Source organism: Trachypithecus francoisi, unplaced genomic scaffold (genome assembly GCF_009764315.1).
Source record: "Trachypithecus francoisi isolate TF-2019V2 unplaced genomic scaffold, Tfra_2.0 Contig00137, whole genome shotgun sequence".
NCBI classification, from domain to species: Eukaryota; Metazoa; Chordata; class Mammalia; order Primates; family Cercopithecidae; genus Trachypithecus; species Trachypithecus francoisi.
The window spans coordinates 583,766-606,667 of NW_022680485.1; the positions used below are offsets into that span (position 1 = coordinate 583,766).

At 39.0% G+C, this 22,902-nt stretch overlaps 1 long non-coding RNA gene across 1 annotated transcript; it reads left to right on the plus strand.

The window, feature by feature from the left end:
- Positions 1-3,471: 3,471 nt before the first annotated feature.
- Positions 3,472-22,902, plus strand: LOC117066189. Its single transcript, XR_004430224.1, has 3 exons — positions 3,472-3,557; positions 14,754-14,756; positions 22,891-22,902. It is a non-coding gene; the product is annotated as an uncharacterized LOC117066189 (long non-coding RNA).

Below are 22,902 nucleotides of genomic sequence, written 5' to 3' on the forward strand. Positions count from 1 at the left end.
ATACAAAATTAGCCAGGCATGGCGGCACATGCCTATAATCCCAGCTACTCAGGAGGCTGACGCAAGAGAATTGCTTGAACCCGAGAGGCAGAGGTTGCAGTGACCCGAGATCATGCCTTGCACTCCAGCCTGGGTAATAAGAGCGAAACTGTATCTGAAAAACAAAAATAAAAATAAAAAAAGCAGAATTTCTCTTTAAATTCAGCAAGAGTCAGTTTTGCAGCCAAAATAAATAAATAAATAAATAAATAAATAAATAAAGTAAAATAAATAACAAAAAAAAAATCCTCTTCGCATGACAAATCAACGTTATTTCTTCACTACTGATATTTTCTCTCTCTGACTTGAAGTTACAAACTAACTCCAGGAGGAATACTTATGGTTTATCATGAAGCATCCACTACACAGCAAGCACTATGATGTTTATTTGCTGCATTTATACACAAAAATATCCTCTTGACTTATGGAAGCCTCCCTAGTACTTACCTGAACAAATTTGCTCAATAAATAAATAAATTAACTTATGACAATTTTAAAATCTGAAAGGAACAGTAACTAAATAAAAGTGGGCTTATATAGTATTCTTCAAGCAAAAGAACAGAATGAAATCTTCTAATTAAATACAATATAACTTCATACACTAATTGTAAAATTACATCTACAAATTATTTTGTGTGCACCACTAAATTTCATAAAAATCATTATTATAATCCCTGACCAGCTCACATAATGGATACTGCATAAACTACAAAACAAAAAAATATAAGAAACAAGGAAATTATGGGTTTAGCAAGAGTACCAGACAAGTAAAACCAGATGAATTGCATGGGGGACTCTGAACCATAAGCCATAAAATTTTAAAGATTTCAATACAACGCAGAAAGTATAGAATTGCTTTTCACATTTTTTAGGTTTCTAGTTTTCTACCAAATTAGTTACCTTAATAAAAAAATTTACTGTTTTCTTCTGAAAATATGCCCTAATTCATACACATTCATCATAATTTGCATATACCTAGTGTTGTCTTTAGAATAATATATGTGTATATTTAACCCGAGTTAAATCAAAACTAAAATTCTGTATATATGTGTTTGCAGGCAGAGTTGTCACATCTTCAAAAAAATATATATATACATATAACAAATTTTTGGAAGTATTTTTTTAGGACTCAGATATGTATGAATTTTATTTACATAATTTTAATTATGACCATAAAAATAGTCCTGTACTCAATGACAATTGTACATTTAAAAATAGCTAAAAGTGTAGAATTGGGTTATTTGTAACACAAAGAACAAATGCTAGTGGTGATGGATACCTCATGTACTCTAATGTTATTATTACATACTATATGCCTGTATCAAAATATGCCATTTATGCAGATCACTTGAAGTGAGGAGTTCAAGACCAGCCTGGCCAACATGGTGAATCCCCGTCTCTACTAAAAATACAAAAATTAGCTGGGCATGGTAGCACGTGCCTGTAATCCCAGCTACTCGGGAGGCTGAGACAGGAGAATTGCTTGAACCTGGGAGGTGAAGGTTACAGTGAGCAGAGATCGCGCCACCACACTCCAGCCTGGGTGACAGAGCGGGACTCCATCTCAAAGAAAAAAAAAAAAGCACTTCATTGAATGTACAATAGACGTAACATTTTAAACAATGTTTAACTAGAAAAATTAAGTTTACATATAATTGAAAAAATTTTAAATGTACTGCATATTGCATAAAAGTACAATTAATGTTACTGCTAATTTAATTAATTTTAACTAAAACTTAAAAAATTTTTTTTTCACTATAGTGGACAAAAGTATGACTCAGAACACCTACCTCACACATCACTTAACATTATAAGTGAACCACAATGAGCCTCTCTACTTAAATTTTTGTTATGTATTTTACATTTTAATGTTCTTACTCTTCCACAGAAAAGGTCATAAATAATGCCTACCTAATAAAAAAGAATCCTTATATCTGCGATGCAGCAGTATTTGATCACATGCTTTCACATGTAAATACAATAGGAAGGAAAAGAGAGCATGAAGTAATTTGAGAGTTAAATTACATCATTATTTGCTTTTCAAAAAAATCTGTAATAATGAAAAAGTATACTTTGAATGTAATTATAACTCTCCAAACAATCTTCTACTTCTTTTGAAGTTATATACTAGTAACATATGAAATAATTTCAGTTTGGGATTATTTTCTGTACTCGAAACTCTGATTTAGTGTAATGTCTGAAGAGTAAGTGCCTTATTATTTCTACTGTCTATTCTCTGTGATTTACATAAAGTTAATTTTGAAGTTTTTTTATATTTACTTCATTTACAAAAATATCTTAGTATGAACTCTATGATGTTTTCTAAGTTGTAGTTTTTGAAATGTGTTTCTTTCAAATTCATTACATTTGCAGGGTTTTTCTCCAGTATAAATTTCCTGACATTGAACAAGTTGGAGCAACTTCTTTAGGGTTTTCTTCTAATACAAAATGTATACAATGAGATCTGTGATACAAGTAAAGGTACTACAATCCTTTTTATAGTTGTAACGTTTGTCCTCAGAATAAATACTTTTTCACGTTATAGGCTTATATTTTCTGAAAGACCTTTTCAGAATAATTGCATTTATAATACTTTTATTAAGTATGAACTCTCTGATATTGAGTAAGATGTGAGCAGATACCAATGGCTTTTCTATAGTCTTTACATTTTTACAATTTTTCTCGAGTATAAATGGTTTCCTGTGCAATAAGGTGTGAGCATTGGTTAAAGGTTTTCCACATTCTTCACACTTGTAGAAGTTTTCTCCAGTATGAATTATCTTACCTACAATACAGCATGACCATTTAAAGGCTTTGTGATATTCCTCACATTTTTAGACTTTCTCACCAGTATGAGTTCTTTTATGTTTAGAAAGGTTTGAGGTGTTGTCAAAGCATTGTCACATCGTTCAGGTTTGTTAAGTTTTTCTCCAGTATGAACTGAAGACTTGTTAAAGGCTTTGCCACATTCCTTCACATTTGTAATTTCTCTTAAGTATGACTTATGTGTAGTAAGATGTGAGGAATGGTTACAGGCTTTGCCACATTGTTTACATTTGTAAGTTCTCTCTCCAGCATAAAATTTTCTCTCCACCATGCCCAGCTAGTTTTTGTATTTTTAGTAGAGATGGGGATTCACCATGTTGGCCAGGTTGGTTCAAACTCTTCACCTCAATCCATGTTTAGCATTGAGAAATGAGTTAAAGCTTTGCCACATTCTTCACCCTTGTAGTTTTTCTCAAGTATGAATTCTTTTATGTTCTGTAAGTTTTGAGGACCACTTAAAAGCATTGCCACATTCTTCAAATTCTAGAGTTTCTCTCCAGTATAAATTATCTTCTGTTTAGCAAGGTTTGAGGACTATTTAAAGGCTTTGCCACATTCTTCACATTTGTAAGGTTTCTCTTAGTATGAATTATCTTATGTACAGCAAGGTGTGAGGACCAGTTAAAGGCTTTGCTACATTCTTCACATTTGTAGGGTTTCTCTCCAGTATGAATTATCTTATGTTCAGTAAGGTTTGAGGACCACTTATAAGCTTTGCCACATTCTTTGCATTTGTAGGGTTTCTCTCTGGTATGAATCATTTCATATAAGGTAAGATTTGAGGGGGAGTAAAAGGTTTTGCCACATTCTTCACATTTGTAGAGTTTCTCTCCAGTATGAATTATCTTATGTCTAGTAAGGTTTGAAGACTACTTAAAGGCTTTGCCACATTCTTCACATTTATAAGGTTTTTCTCCAATATGAATTATCTTATGTTCAGTAAGATTTGAGGACAACTTAAAATCTTTGCCAAATTCTTCACATTTGTAGTGTTTCTCTCGAGTATGAATTATCTTATGTTCAGTAAGATTTGAGGACTGTTTAAAAGCTTTGCCACATTCTTCACATTTGAACAGTGTCTTTTCAGTGTGACTTCTTTTATGTTGAGTAAAGGTCAATGGCTGTTTAAAGACTTTGCCACATTCTTCACATTTGTAGGAATTCTCTCTGGTATGAATTTTCTTATGTTGAGTTAGGTGTGAAAGCATGCAGAATGATTTGCCACATTGTTTACATTTGAAAGATTTTTTTTAGTATGTCTTATTTTATTATTATTTGAATTTGGATATTTATAGAAGACTCACATATTCATCACACTGAAATATTTTGCTCTGGGTAGATGTCAAACATTGATTAAGTCCATTATAACCTCCTTTGTGCATCCTACCATCATCCAAACTTTTACAGTTTTTTTCTTAGTTGTAAATTCTTATCTCCACACTTTGCATATGTTCTCAGTATCAAGTTTTGGAAGGATTCTTTTATGCCCTGCTCTGGCCACAGGTCTTGAGCAAAATGAGAACACATAACTGAAAGAAATAAAAATAACAAGTTAATCCAGTTGTTAGACTCAGATAAACAAACCTTACTAATCTAACCTATAAAGTTGTACAAACCACATAAGCAAGATGGCACAGCAAAATGCCACAGGCCCTAATTCTTTCATAGACATATACATGTAGCAAAAACATACTGACCAAAATACACTTGCAGAAAATGTATAAATGGGTTAACTGTGTTCAATGCCCAGGTAAAAACAGTGCAAAGAGCCACACAGAAAGACTGTGTTACAGTTACACAACACAGTTTTTCCTGATCCCTAAGATAACAAAGCTTTTTAAGCAGTAAATTGCTGGCTGGGCATGATAGCTAACACCCGTAAATCCCAGCCCTTTGGGAGGCAGAGAGAGGTGGATCACCCAAGGTCAGAATTTTGAAACCAGCCTAGCCAAAATAGCAAAACCTCATGTCTACTAAACATTTGCCAGGTATGGTGGCACACACCTGTAATCCCGGTTACTCTGAAGGCTGAGGCATGAGAATCACTTGAACTTGGGAGGTAGAGGTTGTAGTAAGCCAAGATCTCACCACTGCACTTCAGCCTGGGTGACAGAGCAATATTCTGTCTTAAAAAAAAAAAAGTAATTGCCAACTCCTGGTTTCTTTTTTAAAAGATGAGAAAAACACTGGTACATACATATTTATTTCTGGCCTCAAGGGACCTTTCCAGACACTAGTTTCTTTCCTGCATTACATAAAGTGGTGAAAGAAATGGTGGGATACTTTGGATTGACAGTTTGAGTCTGCTGAGACCAAATGTAAATGTTATAGCAGCAGAGAGACTGCAGTATCACATACAGGAAACACGTGTAGCAAGTAGTTACTGACTATTAAAAGAAAAATAAACATTTTTTTCTTTTGTTTGAGACGGAGTCTTGCTCTCTTGCACAGGCTGGAGTGCAGTGGCATGATCTTGGCTCATGGCAGCCTCCACCTCTTGGGTTCAAGCAATCCTCCTGCCTCAGCCCTCAGAGTAGCTGGGACTATAGGCATGTGCCACCACACCCAGTTAATTTTTGTATTTTTAGTAGAGACGGGGTTTCACAGTGTTAGCTAGGGTGGTCTTGATCTCTGAACCTCATGATCTGCCCGCCTTGGCTCTCAAAGTGTTGGGATTACAGGCATGAGCCACTGTGCCCGGCTGAAATAAACTTTTTAAACTAAAAAATAAATACAAAATTTTAGACAGGACACATCCCAAGTACACGTGTGAGAGACTCCCAGAGACTGTAGCAAAGACAATTGATTTCAGACTGTGCCCGGACAAAGCTACATTATAAGGATAGTTAGAGGTAGCTTTTTTAATGCTCAAATCTCAATCAAAGATTACGATGTATACAAAATATTAAGGCAACATGACCCAATAAAAAAATATATAAAATATTTAGAAGGCAACCATAGCCAGGTGCGGTGCCTCGTGCCTGTAATCCCAGCACTTTGAGAGGCTGAGGTGGGCAGATCATGAGGTCAGGAGTTCAACACCAGCCTGGCAAACATGGTGAAACTGTTTTTTCCTATAAAATACAAAAATTAGGCGGGCATGGTGGCATGTGCCTGTAATCCCGGCTACTCAGGAGGCTGAGGCAGAAGAATTGCTTAAACTGGGACGTGGAGGTTGCAGTGAGCCAAGATCATGCCAGTGCCCTCTAGCCTGGGTGACAGAATGAGACAACCTCTCAAAAAAAAAAAAAAAAAAAGGAAAAGAAAAGAAAGGAACCATAAAGAGGGGGCACCCAAGATGGCCAAATAGGAACAGCTCCAGCCTCCAGCTCCCAGTGTGAGCAACACAGAAGATGAGTGATTTCTGCATTTTCAACTGAGGTATGGGATTCATCTCACTGGGGCATGTTGGACAGTCAGTGATGGTCAGTAGGTGCAGCCCGACCAGCAAGAGCTGAAGCAGGGTGAGGCATCGCCACACCTGGGAAGTGAAAGAGGAAGGGAATTCCTTTTCCTATCCAAGGGAAATTGAGACACACAACATCTGGAAAATCAGGTAAATCCCATCCTAATACTGTGCTTTACCAGGGGTCTTAGCAAATGGCACACCAGGAGATTATATCCCACACCTGGCCTGGAGGGTCCCACGCCCATGGAGCCTCCCTCATTGCTAGCACAGCAGTCTGAGATCTAACTGCAAGGTGGCAGCAAAGCTGGGGGAGGGGCGCTCGCCATTGCTGAGGCTTAAGTAGGTAAACAAAGCATCTGGGAAGCTTGAATTGGGTGGAGCCCACCACAGCTCAAGGAAGCCTGCCTGCCTCTGTAGACTCCAACTCTGGGGACAGGGCATAACTAAACAAAAAGCAGCAGAAACCTCTGCAAATGTAAATGTCCCTGTCTGACAGCTTTGAAGAGAGCAGTGGTTCTCCCAGCATGGAGTTTGAGATCTGAGAATGGACAGACTGTCTGCTCAAGTGGGTCCCTGACCCCTGAGTAGCCTAACTGGGAGACATCCCCTACTAGGTGCAGACTGACACCTCACACCTCACAGGGCTGGATACACTTCTGAGATGTAGCTTCCAGAGCAAGAATCAGACAGCAACACTCACTGTTCAGCAATATTCTATCTTCTGCAGCCTCTGCTGCTGATACCCAGGCAAACAGGGTCTGGAGTGGACCTCAAGCAAACTCCAACAAACCTGCAGCTGAGGGTCCTGACTGTTAGAAGGAAAATTAACAAACAGAAAGGACACACACACCAAAACCCCATCAGTACATCACCATCATCAAAGACCAAAGGCAGATAAAACCACAAAGATGGGGAAAAAGCAGTGCAGAAAAGCTGGAAATTCAAAAAAACAGAGCACATCTCCCCCTCCAAAGGAACACAGCTCATCGCCAGCAATGGAACAAAGCTGAATGGAGAATGACTTTGATGAGTTGAGAGAAGAAAGCTTCAGTCAATCAAACTTCTCATTTCTCACAGCTAAAGGAGGAACTACGTAACCAGCGCAAAGAAACTAAAAACCTTGAAAAAAGAATGAATGAATGGATAACTAGAATAATCAATGCAGAGAAGACCATAAAAGAACTGACAGAGATGAAAACCATGACATGTGAACAACGTGACAAGTGCACAAGCTTCAGTAACCAACTCGATCAACTGGAAGAAAGAGTATCAGTGATTGAAGATCAAATGAATAAAATGAAGTGAGAAGAGAGGTGTAGAGAAAAAAGAGTAAAAAGAAATGAACAAAGCCTCCAAGAAATATGGGATTATGTGAAAAGACCAAATCTACATCTGATTGGTGTACCTGAAAGTGACGGGGAAAATGGAACCAAGCTGGAAAACATTCTTCAGGATATGATCCAGGAGAACTTTGCCAACCTAGTAAGGCAGGTCAACATTCAAATTCAGGAAATACAGAGAATGCCACAAAGATACTCCTTGAGAAGAGCAACTCCAAGACACATAATTGTCAGATTCACCAAAGTTGAAATGAAGGAAAAAATGTTAAGGGCAGCCAGAGAGAAAGGTCGAGTTACCCACAAAGGGAAGCCCATCAGACTAACAGCAGATCTCTCAGCAGAAACTCTCCTAACCAGAAGAGAGTGGGGGCCAATAATCAACATTCTTAAAGAAAAGAATTTTAAACCCAGAATTTCATATCCAGCCAAACTAAGTTTCATAAGTGAAGGAGAAATAAAATCCTTTACAGATAAGCAAATGCTTAGAGATTTTGTCACCACCAGGCCTGCCCTACAAGAGATCCTGAAGGAAACACTAAACATGGAAAGGAACAACAGGTACCAGCCATTGCAAAAACATGCCAAAATGTAAAGACCATTATGCTAGGAAGAAACTGCATCAACTAATGAGCAAAATAATCAGCTAATATCATAATGACAGGATCAAGTTCACACATAACAATATTAACTTTAAACGTAAATAGACTACATGGTCCATTAAAAGACACAGACTGGCAAATTGGATAAAGAGTGAAGACCCATCAATTTGCTGTATTCAGGAGACCCATCTCACTTGCAGAGACATACATAGGCTCAAAATGAAGGGATGGAGGAAGATCTACCAAGCAAATGGAAAACAAAAAAAAGCAGGGGTTGCAATCCTAGTCTCTGATAAAATAGACTTTAAACCATCAAAGATCAAAAGAGACAAAGAAGGCCATTATGTAATGGTAAAGGGATCAATTCAACAGGAAGAGCTAACTATCCTAAATGTATATGCACTCAATACAGGAGCACCCAGATTCATAAAGCAAGTCCTTAGAGACTTACAAAGAGACTTAGACTCCCATATAATAATAATGGGAGACTTTAATACCCCACTGTCAACATTAGACAGATCAACGAGACAGAAAGTTAACAAGGATATCCAGGAATAGAACTCAACTCTGCACCAAGCAGACCTAATAGACATCTACAGAACTCCTCACCACAAATCAACAGAATATACATTCTTCTCAGCACCACATCACACTTATTCCAAAATTGACCACATGGTTGGACGTAAAGTACTCCTCAGCAAATGTAAAAGAACAGAAAGTATAATAAACTGTCTCAGACCACAGTGTGATCAAACCAGAACTCAGAACTCAATCAAAACCACTCAACTACATGGAAACTGAACAACCTGCTCCTGAAAGACTACTAGGTACATAACAAAATGAAGGCAGAAGTAAAGATGCTCGTTGAAACCAATGAGAACAAAGAGACGACATACCAGAATCTCTGGGACACATTTAAAGCAGTGTATAGAGGGAAATTTATAACACTAAATGCCCACAAGAGAAGGCTGGAAAGATCTAAAACTGACACCCTAACATCACAATTAAAAGAACTAGAGAAACAAAAGCAAACACATTCAAAAGCTAGCAGAAGGCAAGAAATAACTAAGATCAGAGCAGAACTGAAGGCGATAGAGACACAAAAAACCCTCCAAAAAATCAATGAATCCAGGAGCTGGCTTTTTGAAAAGATCAACAAAATTGATAGACCACTAGCAAGACTAATAAAGAAGAAAAGAGAGAAGAATCAAATAGGTGTAATAAAAAATGATAAAGGGGATACCACCACCGACCCCACAGAAATACAAACTACCATCAGAGAATACTATAAACACCTCTATGCAAATAATCTGGAAAACCTAGACGAAATGGATAATTTCCTGGACACTTACACTCTCCCAAGACTAAACCAGGAAAAAGTTGGATCCCTGAATAGACCAATAGCAGGCTCTGAAATTGAGGCAATATTTAACAGCCTACCAACCAAAAAAGTCCAGGACCAGATGAATTCACAGCCAAATTCTACCAGAGGTACAAGGAGGAGATGGTATCATTTCCTCTGAAACTATTCTAATTAATAGAAAAAGAGGGAATCCTCCCTAACTCATTTTATGAAGCCAACATCATCCTGATACCAAAGTCTGGCAGAGATACAACAAAAAAAGAGACTTTTAGACCAATATCCCTGATGAACATCGATGCAAAAATCCTCAATAAAATATTCACAAACAGCATCCAGCAGCATATCTAAAAGCTTATCCATCATGATCACGTGGGCTTCATCTCTGGGATGCAAGGCTGGTTCAACATACGCAAATCAATAAACATAATCCAGCATATAGACAGAACCAAAGACAAAAACCACATGATTTTCTCAATAGGTGCAGAAAAGGCCTTTGACAAAATTCAACAGCCCTTCATGCTAAAAACTCTCAATAAATTCGGTATTGATGGAACTTATTTCAAAATAATAAGAGCTATTTATGACAAACCCACAGCCAATATCATACTGAATGAACAAAAACTGGAAGCATTCCATTTGAAAACTGGCACAAGACAGGAATGCCCTCTTTCACCACTCCTATTCAACATAGTGTTGGAAGTTCTGGCTAGGGCAATCAGGCAAGAGAAAGATATAAAGGTATTCACTTAGGAAGAGAAGAAGTCAAATTGTCTGTTTGCAGATGACATGATTGTATATTTAGAAAACCCCATTGTCTTAGCCCAAAATCTCCTTAACCTGATAAGCAGCTTCAGCAAAGTCCCAGTATACAAAATCAATGTGTAAAAATCACAAGCATTCTTATACACCAGTAAGAGACACACAGAGAGCCAAATCATGAATGAATTCCCAATCACAATAGCTTCAAAGGGAATAAAATACCTAGGAATCCAACTTACAAGGGATGTCAAGGACCTCTTCAAGGAGAACTACAAACCACTGCTCAGTGAAATAAAAGAGGACACAAACAAATGGAAGAACATACCATGCTCATGGATAGGAAGAATCAATATTGTGAAAATGGCCATAATGTCCAAGGTAATTTATAGATTCAATGCCATTCCCATTAAACTACTGATGACTTCCTTCACAGAATTGGAAAAAACTGCTTTAAAGTTCATATAGAACCAGAAAAGACCCCGCATTGCCAAGACAATCCTAAGCCAAAAGAACAAAGCTGGAGGCATCACGCTACCTGACTTCAAACTATATTACAAGGGTACAGTAACCAAAGCAGCATGGTACTGGTACCAAAACAGAGATATAGACCAATGGAACAGAACAGAGCCCTCAGAAATAATACCACATATCTACAACTATCTGATCTTTGACAAATTTGACAAAAACAAGAAATGGGGAAAGGATTCCCTATTTAATAAATGGTGCTGGGAAAATTGGCTAGCCATAAGTAGAACACTGAAACTTGATCCTTTCCTTACCCCTTACACAAAAATTAATTCAAGATGGATTAGAGACTTAAATGTTAGACCTAAAACCATAAAAACCCTGGAAGAAAACCTAGGTAATACCATTCAGGACATAGGCATGGGCAAGGACTTCATGTGTAAAACACTAAAAGCAATGGCAACAAAAGCCAAAATTGACAAATGGGATCTAATTAAACTAAATAACTTCTGCACAGCAAAATAAACTACCCTCAGAGTGAACAGGCAACCTACAGAGTGGGAGAAAATTTTTGCAATCTACTCATCTGACAAAGGGCTAATATCTAGAACCTACAAAGAACTCAAACAAATTTACAAGAATAAAACAAACAACCCCATCAAAAAGTGGGCAAAGGATATGAATAGATACTTCTCAAAAGAAGACATCCATACAGCCAACAGACACATGAAAAAATGTTCATCATCACTCGCCATCAGAGAAATGCAAATCAAAACCACAATGAGATACCATCCCACACAAGTTAGAATGGCTATCTATAAGAAGTCAGAAAGTAACAGGTGCTGGAGAGGATGTGGAGAAATAGGAACACTTTTACGCTGTTAGTGAGAATGTAAACTAGTTCAACCATTGTGGAAAACAGTGTGACGATTCCTTAAGGATCTAGAATTAGAAATACCATTTGACCCAGCCATCCCATTACTGGGGATATACCCAAAGGATTATAAATCATGCTGCTCTAAAGACACATGCACACATATGTTTATTGCAGCACTATTCACAATAGCAAAGACTTGGAATCAACCCAAATGTCCATCAGTGACAGACTGGATTAAGAAAATGTGGCACATATACACCATGGAATACTATGCAGCCATGAAAAAGGATGAGTTCATATCCTTTGTAGGGACATGGATGCAGCTGGAGACCATCATTCTCAGCAAACTATCACAAGAGCAGAAAACCAAACACCGCATGTTCTCACTCATAGGTGGGAATCGAACAATGAGATCACTTTGACACAGGAAGAGAAACGTCACACACTGGGTCCTATTGTGGGGAGGGGGTAAGGGGAAGGGCTAGCATTAGGAGATATACCTAATGTAAATGATGAGTTAATTGGTGCAGCACACCACCAACATGGCACATCTATATATATGTAACAAACCTGCACGTTGGGCACATGTACCATAGAACTTAAAGTATAGTAATAACAAAAAAAGGTTTTTTTAAGAAAACAATTATTTTTAAAAATTTCAATAAGATGCAAAGAACACAGATAACTAAAAAATTTTAGGAAACAACACAGAAACAGAATTAGAAGTATAATACATAAGTAGGCCAAGCATGGTGGCTCACACCTATAATAATAAAACTTTGGGATGCTGAGGCAGGAGCATTACTTGGGACCAGGAGTTCAAGACCAACCTGGCCAAATAGCAAAATGACATCTGATTTTTTAGATAGATAGATAGATAGATAGATAGATAGATAGATAGATAGATATAGGTATAAATATAGATAGATAGAAAGAGAGAAATGAAAACCATAAAAACAACCACATAAAAATCCTGCAGTTAAAGTAAACAATGGCAAAACTGAAGAACTGTAATAGAAAATTTTAACAAGAGACTCAATTATAAAAAAGAAAATTCAACAAACTCAAAAACACGTCATTTGAAAGTGATCAATCATGAAGTGGACAAATCGACACATTTTAGAATTTTCAGAAGAAGACAGAGAGAAAGAATAAAAGTGACTTTAAGACGAAATGTCCGAAAACTTTCGAAATCTATGCTGAGCATGGTGGTTCACACCAGCACTCTGAGAGGCCAAGGTGGGTGAATGGCTTGAGCTCAAGTGTTTGAGACCAGCCTGGAAAATATGACAAAATCCCATCTCTACAAAAACATACAAAAATTAGCCAGACAGCGTGACACATGCCTTTAGTTTCAGCTACTTTGATGGCAGATGTGGGAAGATCGCTAGAGTCTGAAAGACAGAGGTTGCAGTGAGCTGAGATCATGCCACAGCACTTCAGCTTGGGTGACAGAGTGAGACCCTGTCTCAGAAAAAACCTTTCCAAATTTAGAAAAGGATATGAACATCCAGTTTTATGAAGCTCAATTTATCTACAGAGAAAAATATGTAAGCCTAATAAAGATTACCCTAGAACACATTATCATTAAATTGCCAACATTTACAGATAAAGCACAAATCTTGAAAACGGGAAGAGATAAGAGATTCTTTACATCCAAGAGAACCTTTATGTAATCAGTGGATTTTTCAGCAAAAATATTGCAAGCCAGAATATTCAATTATATATTTAAAATACTGAAAGAAGAAAAGAAAAACCTGATAGCTAAAAAGAATATATCCAGTAAAGCTGTCTTTTAGACATAAAAGAGATCAAGACATTTCAAGACAAAGGGAAAAGGTGAGGAAATTTATCACCACTCAACATGTCTTACAAGAAATGATACAGGGAATTCTTCACATTAAAAGGGTGGAATGATAACTAACAATAAGTATAAATGTCACCAGAAATGTTAAGTATGTAGTGAAATTCAGAATATTGTAATGGTGGCCGGGCGCGGTGGCTCAAGCCTGTAATCCCAGCACTTTGGGAGGCCGAGACGGGCGGATCACGAGGTCAGGAGATCGAGACCATCCTGGCTAACACGGTGAAACCCCGTCTCTACTAAAAATACAAAAACTAGCCGGGCGAGGTGGCGGGTGCCTGTAGTCCCAGCTACTCGGGAGGCTGAGGCAGGAGAATGGCGTAAACCTGGGAGACGGAGCTTGCAGTGAGCTGAGATCTGGCCACTGCACTCCAGTATGGGCGACAGAGCGAGACTCCGCCTCAAAAAAAAAAAAAAAAAAAGAATATTGTAATGGTTTTGTAAAAATACTTTAAAATAAGATCTATACAAAAAATATTAAAAATAAAGATTGTGACAATAATTTTTTAATAAATATACAACATAAAAAGTTATAAAGTATGACTATATAGCATTAAGTGTGTAAAAGAAGAAAATGTGTACAGTTTTTACATACACAGAAGTTAAATTGTTATCATCCTAAACTAGACTGTTAAAATCCCAGCATTTTGGGAGACTGAGGTGGGAGAATTACTTCAGCTCAGGAGTTTGATACTAGCCTGAGCAACATAATGAGACATTTCTCTATGAAAAAAAAACAAATAGCTGGCTGTTGTGGAGCATACCTGTAGTCTCATCTACATTGGTGACTGAGATGGGAGGACTGCTTGAGCCCAGGAGGTTGAGGCTACAGAGGGCTGTGACCATGCCACTGTGTTCTAGCTTGGGCAACAAAGCATAACCCTGTCTTGACACAAACTAACACAACCATAGGAAAGACGGGACAAGAATAAAATATTTTTAAATATTTAAATAAACAGAAAAAAACAAAATCACAATAGTAACTTATTAATAGTAACCTATCACTATTTTACATATGAACAGAATAAATTATCCAATAAACAGACACAGCTACTATACACAATGTCATCTCCACATTTTAGGTTAAAATTAAATAGCTATTGTAATAGAATTAAAAGGTGGGAACTTTAAGAATTGATTAGGCCATAAGCAACCTAACCCTCATGAATGGATAAAGGTTCTTATCATGAGATGGGTTAATTATAACAAGAGAGGGTCTCTTATGAAAGGCAGTTGTCTCTTCCTCATGCTTTTGGCTATGTTATTATGCAGAACAAGGCCTTCAACAGATGCGAGTGTTATATTCTTTGCCATCCCAGCCTCCAGAATCATGAGGCAAAGAAATTTTTGCTTTTCATAAAATACTTAGCCTGTGATACACTGATATAGCAACAAACACCACACTGAAGCTGAGTGGTTGAATTACTTTTTAAAAGTCCATTGATATGCTGCCTAAAAGAGACTCCCTTTTGATTTAAGGACAAGCATAGGTGGAAAGTGAAAGGATGAAGAAAGATACTCCATGAAAATGATAATCAAAGGTATGTAATGGTAGCTATTGTTAAATTATACAAAAAAGACTTCCTAGCAACATCTATCACAAGAGTCAAATGAGTTTACCATGCAATAATAAAGAGGTTAATTTGTCAAGAGGATATAGGAATTAAAAATATGTATGCTCCCAACACTGGAGCTTCTAAATATATAAAGCAAATATTCACAAAACTGTAGGGAGAAGTAGACAGAAATACAATAAAACTTTAATACCTTACTCAAAACAACAGACAGATCATTCAAACAGAAACCTACTAAGAAAACAGTGATACCACTATAGACTAAATAGATGATATACATATAACATTTCATTCAACATTATGAGATACACATTCATCTCAAAAATACATGAAATATTCTCCCAGTCTGGCCAACGTGGTGAAATCTCATCTTCCTGAAAATACAGAAATTGATTGGGCTTGGTGGTGGACACCAGTAGTTCCAGCTACAAGGGAGGATGAGTCAGAAAAATCGCTTGATCCGGGGAGATGGAGGTCACGGTAAGTCATGACTGCACCCATGCACTCCAGCCTGGGCAACAGAGCAAGACTGAACAACAACAACAAAAATAAGAAAATGAAAATAAAAACAAAAAAATACACAAAATATTTTTCAGGAGAAATTATACTTTGAGAAATTATAATTTCAGGAGTTGACAGTGAGTCAAGACTGCACCCATGCACTCCAACCTGGGCAACAGAGCAAGATAGAGCAAAGAAAAAAATAACAAAATGAAAATAAAAATAAAAAATACATAAAATATTTTTCAGGAGAAATTATACATTAAAGCAGAAATAAATAAACAGGCTTTTTCAAATTTAACAAGGTTAAAATTATGTTATTTTTATTCTGATCACAATGGCATAAAACTAGAAAAAAATAGCAAGAAGAAAGTTAGAAAACTCAAAACATGTGGCTATTAAACATCATGCTTCTAAACAACAAATGACAGTCAAAGAAGAAAGTAGAGGGAAAATAAGAAAGCTCCCTGGGCCAGGCATGATGGCTCACACATGTAATCCAGCACTTTGGGAGGCCAAGGTGGGCAGATCATGAGATTAGGAGATCAAGACCATCCTGGCTAACATAGTGAAACCCTGTCTGTATTAAAAATACAAAAAATTAGCCAGGCGTGATGGCATGGGCCTGTAGTCCTAATTACTGGGAAGGCTGAGGCAAGAGAATTGCTTGAACCCTGTAGGAAGAGGTTACAATGAGTCGAGATTGCACCACTGCACTGCAGCCTGGGTGACAGAGTAAGACTCTGTCTCAAAAAAAAAAAAAAAAAAAAAAAAAGCACCCTGATATAAATCAAATTCAACACACAAGGACCCAAAACTTCTTGGATACAACAAAAGCAGCTTTTTTTTTTTTTTTTTTTTTTTGAGGCAGAGTCTTACTGTGTCACCCAGGCTGGAGTGCAGTGGCATGACCTCAGCTCACTGCAACCTCCTCCTCCCAGGTTCAAGCAATTCTCCTGCCTCAGCCTCCCAAGTAGCTGGGATCACAGGTGCCTGACACCACATCAGGCTTTTTTGTGTTTTTTTTTTTGGTATTTTGGTAGAGACAAGTTTTCACCACGTTGCCCAGACTGGTCTCAAACTCCTGAGTTCAGGTAACCCGCCTGTCTCAGCCTCCCAAAGTGCAAGGATTACAGGCATGAGGCACTGCGCCTGACCCAGACTGGTTTTTTTTTTTTTTTTTTTTTTTTTTGAGACGGAGTCTTGTTCTGTCGCCCAGGCTGGAGTGCAGTGATGCGATCTGGGCTCGCTGCAACCTCTGCCTCCTGGGATCAAGCAATTCTCCAGTCTCAGCCTCCTGAGTAGAGTAGCTGGGACTGTAGGCACATGCCACCATGCCCAGCTAATGGAGTTTCACCATGTTGGCCAGGTTGTTTCAATATTCTTATTGAAACAGTTTACAGTGAAAACCACTAATCACCATCCCAAAAGATCACGTTTTTTGCCAACTGTTTGAAGTCTACAGAAGGCTGGAGAACGCAGCAATGCCTAAGTCTGCATTTTGAAAACATGTACATATGTGTTAATACGATGTTTATTGATCTCATACTATGTGCTGCCAAGTATGCTGTGGTGTGTTGTGCTGGGAAACTCACCTGGTGTGAGTTAAACCTCAAAAAATTTTGTGAAGTAGGTATTAAGTGTCCCATAATTTCTAGCAGAATTTAGATGATGATTCAGGCTTTCTGTTTGTTTTCTTTTTTTGAGATGGAGTTTCACTCTTGTTGGCACAATGGTGCAATCTCAGCTCACCACAACGTCCTGCTCCCAGGTTCAAGCAATTCTCCTGCTTCAGCCTCCCAAGTAGCTGGGGATTACAGGTATGTGTCACCATGCCCATCTAATTTTGTATTTTTAATAGAGACAGGGTTTCACCATGTTGATCAGGCTGGTCTCGAACTCCTGACCTCAGGTGATCCACCCACTTCCACCTCCCAAAGTGCTGGGATTACAGGTGTGAACCACCGTGCCCAGCCCTGTTTGTTTTCTTATCACTATAAAACCTAAATACAGACAGATAAAAGGGAAACAGAAATGAAGAGTTAAATAGAGTTCCGAAAGACTTTTAATTGTTGTGTTTAGATTTTCTTTCTCATAACATGTAGAAAAACTATTGGATTTGCAGAAGTGTAAAAGAGGTTGCTGTATGAAATGTCTCTAGAAGCACTGGTTTCAATAAGAAAGAAAGAAAGAAATTAAGCCTCCAAATTATTGGGGGAACCCACCCTCAATATTTCAACGTAGATTCTTTCTATTTTCCATAAGTGTCAGCCGGCTGAGAAATAAAGAGAAAGAGTACAAAGAGAGGAATTTTACAGCTGGGCCTCCAGGGATGACATCACGTATCTGTAGGACCATGATGCCCACCTGAGCCACAAAACCAGCAGGTTTTTATTAAGGGTTTCAAAAGAGGAGGGGGTGTTCGAATGGGGAGCAGGTCACAAAGATCATATGCTTCAAAGGGAAAAAAGGAGAACAAAGATCACATGTTTCTGAGGCCAATAAAGATCACAAGGCAAAGAGCAAAGCAAAGATTACAAGGCAAAGGGCAAAATCAAAACTCCAGAGGGTCTATGTTCAGCTGTGCATGTATTGTATTGATAAACATCCAAAACAACAGAAAACAGGGTTCAAGAGCAGAGAACTGGTCTGACCTCAAATTTACCAGGGCAGGGTTTCCCAATCCTAGTAAACCTAAGGGTACTGCAGGAGACCAGGGCATATCTCAGTCCTTATCTCAGCCATGTAAAACAGACACTCCCAGAGCTGCCATTTATAGACCTCCCCCCAGGAATGCACTTCTTTTCCTAGGGTCTAAATATTAATGTTCCTTGCTAGGAAAAGAATTTAGCAATGTCTCTCCTGCATGCATGTTCATTTATAGGCTCTCTGCAAGAAGAAAAATAGGACTCTTTTTCCCAGACCCTGTAGGCCATCGGACCTTATGGTTGTCTTCCCTTGTTCCCTAAAATTGCTTTATTCTGATCTTTTTCAAGATGCACTGATTTCATGTTGTTCAAACACACATGTTTTACAATCAATTTGTACAGTTAACACAATAGCAGTCCTGAGGTGACATACATCCTCAGCTTACGAAGATAACAGGATTAAGAGATTAAAGTAAGACAGGCATAAGATATTACAAAAGTATTAATTTTGGGAACTGATAAATATCCATATTAAAATGAAATCTTCACAATTTATGTTCCTCTGCCACGGCTCCAGCCAGTCCCTCCATTTGAGGTCCCTGACTTCCCACAACACCAAATAAGTAATCCTCTGCTCCCATTTATTTGTTTTTGGGTCTGGGAAAATTGTGAGATCCAGCTCTGAAGAGACACCAAGAATTAGCACACAGAAATCTGATCTCCTCTAATCAGTTCTGTGAGGGAAATTTCAGGATGAGGCCAGACCTGGACAAGGCTCAGAAGAGGGTAGAGCTGGGTAGGGCCGGGGCAGGGAACTGGCCCTCAGCTTCTCATCTCTATGCTGCTGGCTTATTTTCAGTTCTCTATTCTAAGTCTGACCAACAAGAACTTGACTCCCAGAACTTTTCTGATTTGAATGATTTAAGCCTCATCCCTATCTATTTTGCATGATACAATAGCAAACAATTTATCTAAATCATGTAGGTCTTTCTAAAAAAAAATTACATTGCCGGGCGCGGTGGCTCACGCCTGTAATCCCAGCACTTTGGGAGGCAGAGGCGGGCGGATCACAAGGTCAGGAGATTGAGACCATCCTGGCTAACATGGTGAAACCCTGTCTCTACTAAAAATACAAAAAATTAGCCGGGTGTGGTGGTGCGTGCCTGTAGTCCCAGCTACTTGGAGGCTGAGGCAGGAGAATGGTGTGAACCCAGGAGGTGGAGCTTGCAGTGAGCCGAGATGGTGCCACTGCACTCCAACCTGGGTGACAAAGCAAGACTCCATCTCAAAAAAAAAAAAAAAAAATTACATTGAAACCGGGCGTGGTGGCTCATGCCTGTAATCCCAGCACTTTGGGAGGCCAAGGCAGGTGGATCACAAGATCAGGAGTTCGAGACCAGCCTGGCCAATACAGTGAAACCCTGTCTCTATTAAAAATGCAAAAATCAGCTGGGCGTGGTTGTGGTCATCTGTAATCCCAGCTCCTTGGGAGGCTGAGGCAGGAGAATTGCTTGAACCCAGGAGGCAGATGTTGCAGTGAGCCAAGATGATGCCACTGCACTCCAGCCTAGGCAACAGAGTGAGACTTCATCTCAAATAAAAATAATAATAAAATAAAGAAAAATACATAGAAAATTATTTATTCTTGACAGGTGAAAATAAATAGAAATAATAATTGTAACAACTTTTCTGTCCATGGGTGGCCCTTCAGGTACTGACGTCAGAACTCATAACCACAACATACAATTAGAGTCCCAAATGAAGCCCAGGTTCTCTATACAACTCCCTTTGTTCTGATCACATTACTCTAATTTAAATCATGTATCCATTGACTCCAGAATAAAAATTCCTTGATGGTAGGGTCCATGACTGCTTCACCTGTTCTTCTCATGGCCAAATAAAATAGAAACAATTTGTTTACCTATCAGTTTGGGCCTCCAGACCTACTTGTTCTTCACCCAAGTATCCGGAGATTGGAACAACTCCCATTTGGACACTAAATAAGGAGATACCTTCTGTGAGGGAGAAAGAAGCCCTGGATTACTCATTATTTTATGAGATGGGATGAAGATTGGACTTGTCAGCCTGACCCTTATCTGCACAGTACATCCCTAAATGTTTCAAAGACTCCTAGGTGTTAGTGAGAGGGTCTGCAGTGGCCCTGGGCTGATGCTCCAACAGTTATTCAAACAGAGGAGACTTAGGCTAACTCTGTGGGGCCAGAATAAAAAATAGAGCAATCCCTGATTCTCAATTCAGATCTGATATTACGTATACCTGTTGAGTTAACTATTGGGTACAAGAACAAGAATACCCTTCTCCAGTAACGCAATTCACATATAGGAGATGTAGTTGTCTTCATGGTTCTGGACAGTTGTGGCCCTGCCTTCCCTCTGCTAAGGTGCTTCTGTACACCTAGATTCTGCCACCAAATTTACTTTACACCAGGAGTCCCTCACACAACCACAGTAGCTCACTGCACCTGATGTAAAGTCTGACCCTGTCTTGTGAATTCCAGGTGGATATCAGCCCTTATGTGTAGATACTAGGTACCATTAACTTGGGGCTCTGTATTCTGAGCATTACAGTAAGGAGAGAAAAACTGGAGGAGAAATTCCAACATCAAGGCTGCTCTAACACATATTGGAGAACCCTAGAAGCTGAACTCAAAATTTGGAACTACAGATTTAGGTTTTGGAGGGGCAGGAAAGCAAGCCACAGGGACACAAGAAATCTGGTCAAACTACACTATTAAGAATGTTAGATCCCAAATAGGCAGGAAGAACATTCAGCCTTCAGACTTTGAGGGCAGTGTGAACTTTGCTGCACGACTGTGGGTTGTGACTGGAAGCCCAAGAGAAAAGGGTCCATACAGAGTGAAGCCTGGTGAACACATTATGTGTTCATAACATGTCTAGTAATTATAGAGAAATATAATTAAAAACAGAGGCCAGGCGCGGTAGCTCATGCCTGTAATCCCAGCACTTTGGGAGGCCAAGGCAGGTGAATCACGAGGTCAGGAGTTCAAGACCAGTCTGACCAACATGGTGAAACCCCATCTCTACTTAAAATATGAAAATTAGTCAGGCATGGTGGTGTGCACCTGTAATCCCAGCTACTCAGGAGGCTGAGGCAGGAGAATCACTTGAACCCAGGAGGCGGAGGTTGCAGTGAGCAGAGATCAAGCCACTGCACTCCAGCCTGGGCGACAGAACGACACTCCATAACTGCCCCCACCACACCCCCCGCCAAAAAGAAAAAAAAAAGACAATGATTGTTGTTGTTGTCAGCAACAGCCAAATGGAAGAAATGTACAGGGCAAAAAAAGTGATGGGGAAAAATGGGGTGGGTAGATAACAGCTGTGATTAAAGTAATCCCCCATATTTTGTGCTTTCCAAGATCATCTTACTGCAAAGAACACCCTTCCTGTTTTTGATATCACAAAGCCCCAGACTCTCTAAATTATCGGGTTTTTTTTGTTTGTTTGTTTTTTTGCCTCATAAATGATTGAATAATAAATTGTTAACCAAACTTTGCTTAAGTTTCTTTCCTTCCTCAGGCCTCCTAACTTAGACCCAATCTTACTCTAAGCTAACATACAAGCCCTTTTCTTTTTTTTTTTTTTTTTTTGAGGCGGAGTCTCGCTCTGTCGCCCGGGCTGGAGTGCAGTGGCCGGATCTCAGCTCACTGCAAGCTCGGCCTCCCGGGTTTACGCCATTCTCCTGCCTCAGCCTCCCGAGTAGCTGGGACTACAGGCTCCCGCCACCTCGCCCGGCTAGTTTTTGTATTTTTAGTAGAGACGGGGTTTCACTGTGTTAGCCAGGATGGTCTCGATCTCCTGACCTCGTGATCCGCCCGTCTCGGCCTCCCAAAGTGCTGGGATTACAGGCTTGAGCCACCGCGCCCGGCCACAAGCCCTTTTCATGACCCTCTTAAGAACAGTCTGACTTCTGGGTGAAATATTCTCTCATCTAGGGTCTGATTTCACCATGTTTTATCTCTCCCTTCCCCTCCCACCTTTTTTTCTGACTTTGTTTGCGCCTCCTTATGATTCATACTAAATAATTTAATAGACAACCATATGTAAACACTTTTAGAAGGTGCCAAGATTCATCTCATAAAATTTAGCATTAAACTTGGACATCCAGAGAATACAGTACAGAATAGAGATATTCACTGTTACAAATTCTAGATCCTATAAAAAAGGAGATCTGATGTTTTGACAAATATGTGAAATTCAATTAATCTTTCACATTTGCTTGTGGAAATGTATTCATTTTCTATAGTCATAGTTGAAGAAAGATTTTCTCAATTTCTTTTCCCTAGTAGCATTCCCAAAGCAAAGTCAAAGAATTCTTTATTTGAAATCACCCCCTAAAAATAACGGACATGAAAAACTATGACTGAGTGTGGTGGCTCACACCTGTAATCCCAGCACTTTGGGAGGTCAAGGAGGGTGGATCACGAGGTCAGAAGTTTGAGACCAGCCTGGCCAACATGGTGCAACCTCATCTCTACTAAAAAAAACAAAAATTAGCTGAGCGTGGTGGCGAGCACCTGTAATCCCAGCTACTTGGGAGGCTGGAGCAGGAGAATCACTTGAATCCCGGAGGTGAAGGTTCCAGTGAGCTGAGATT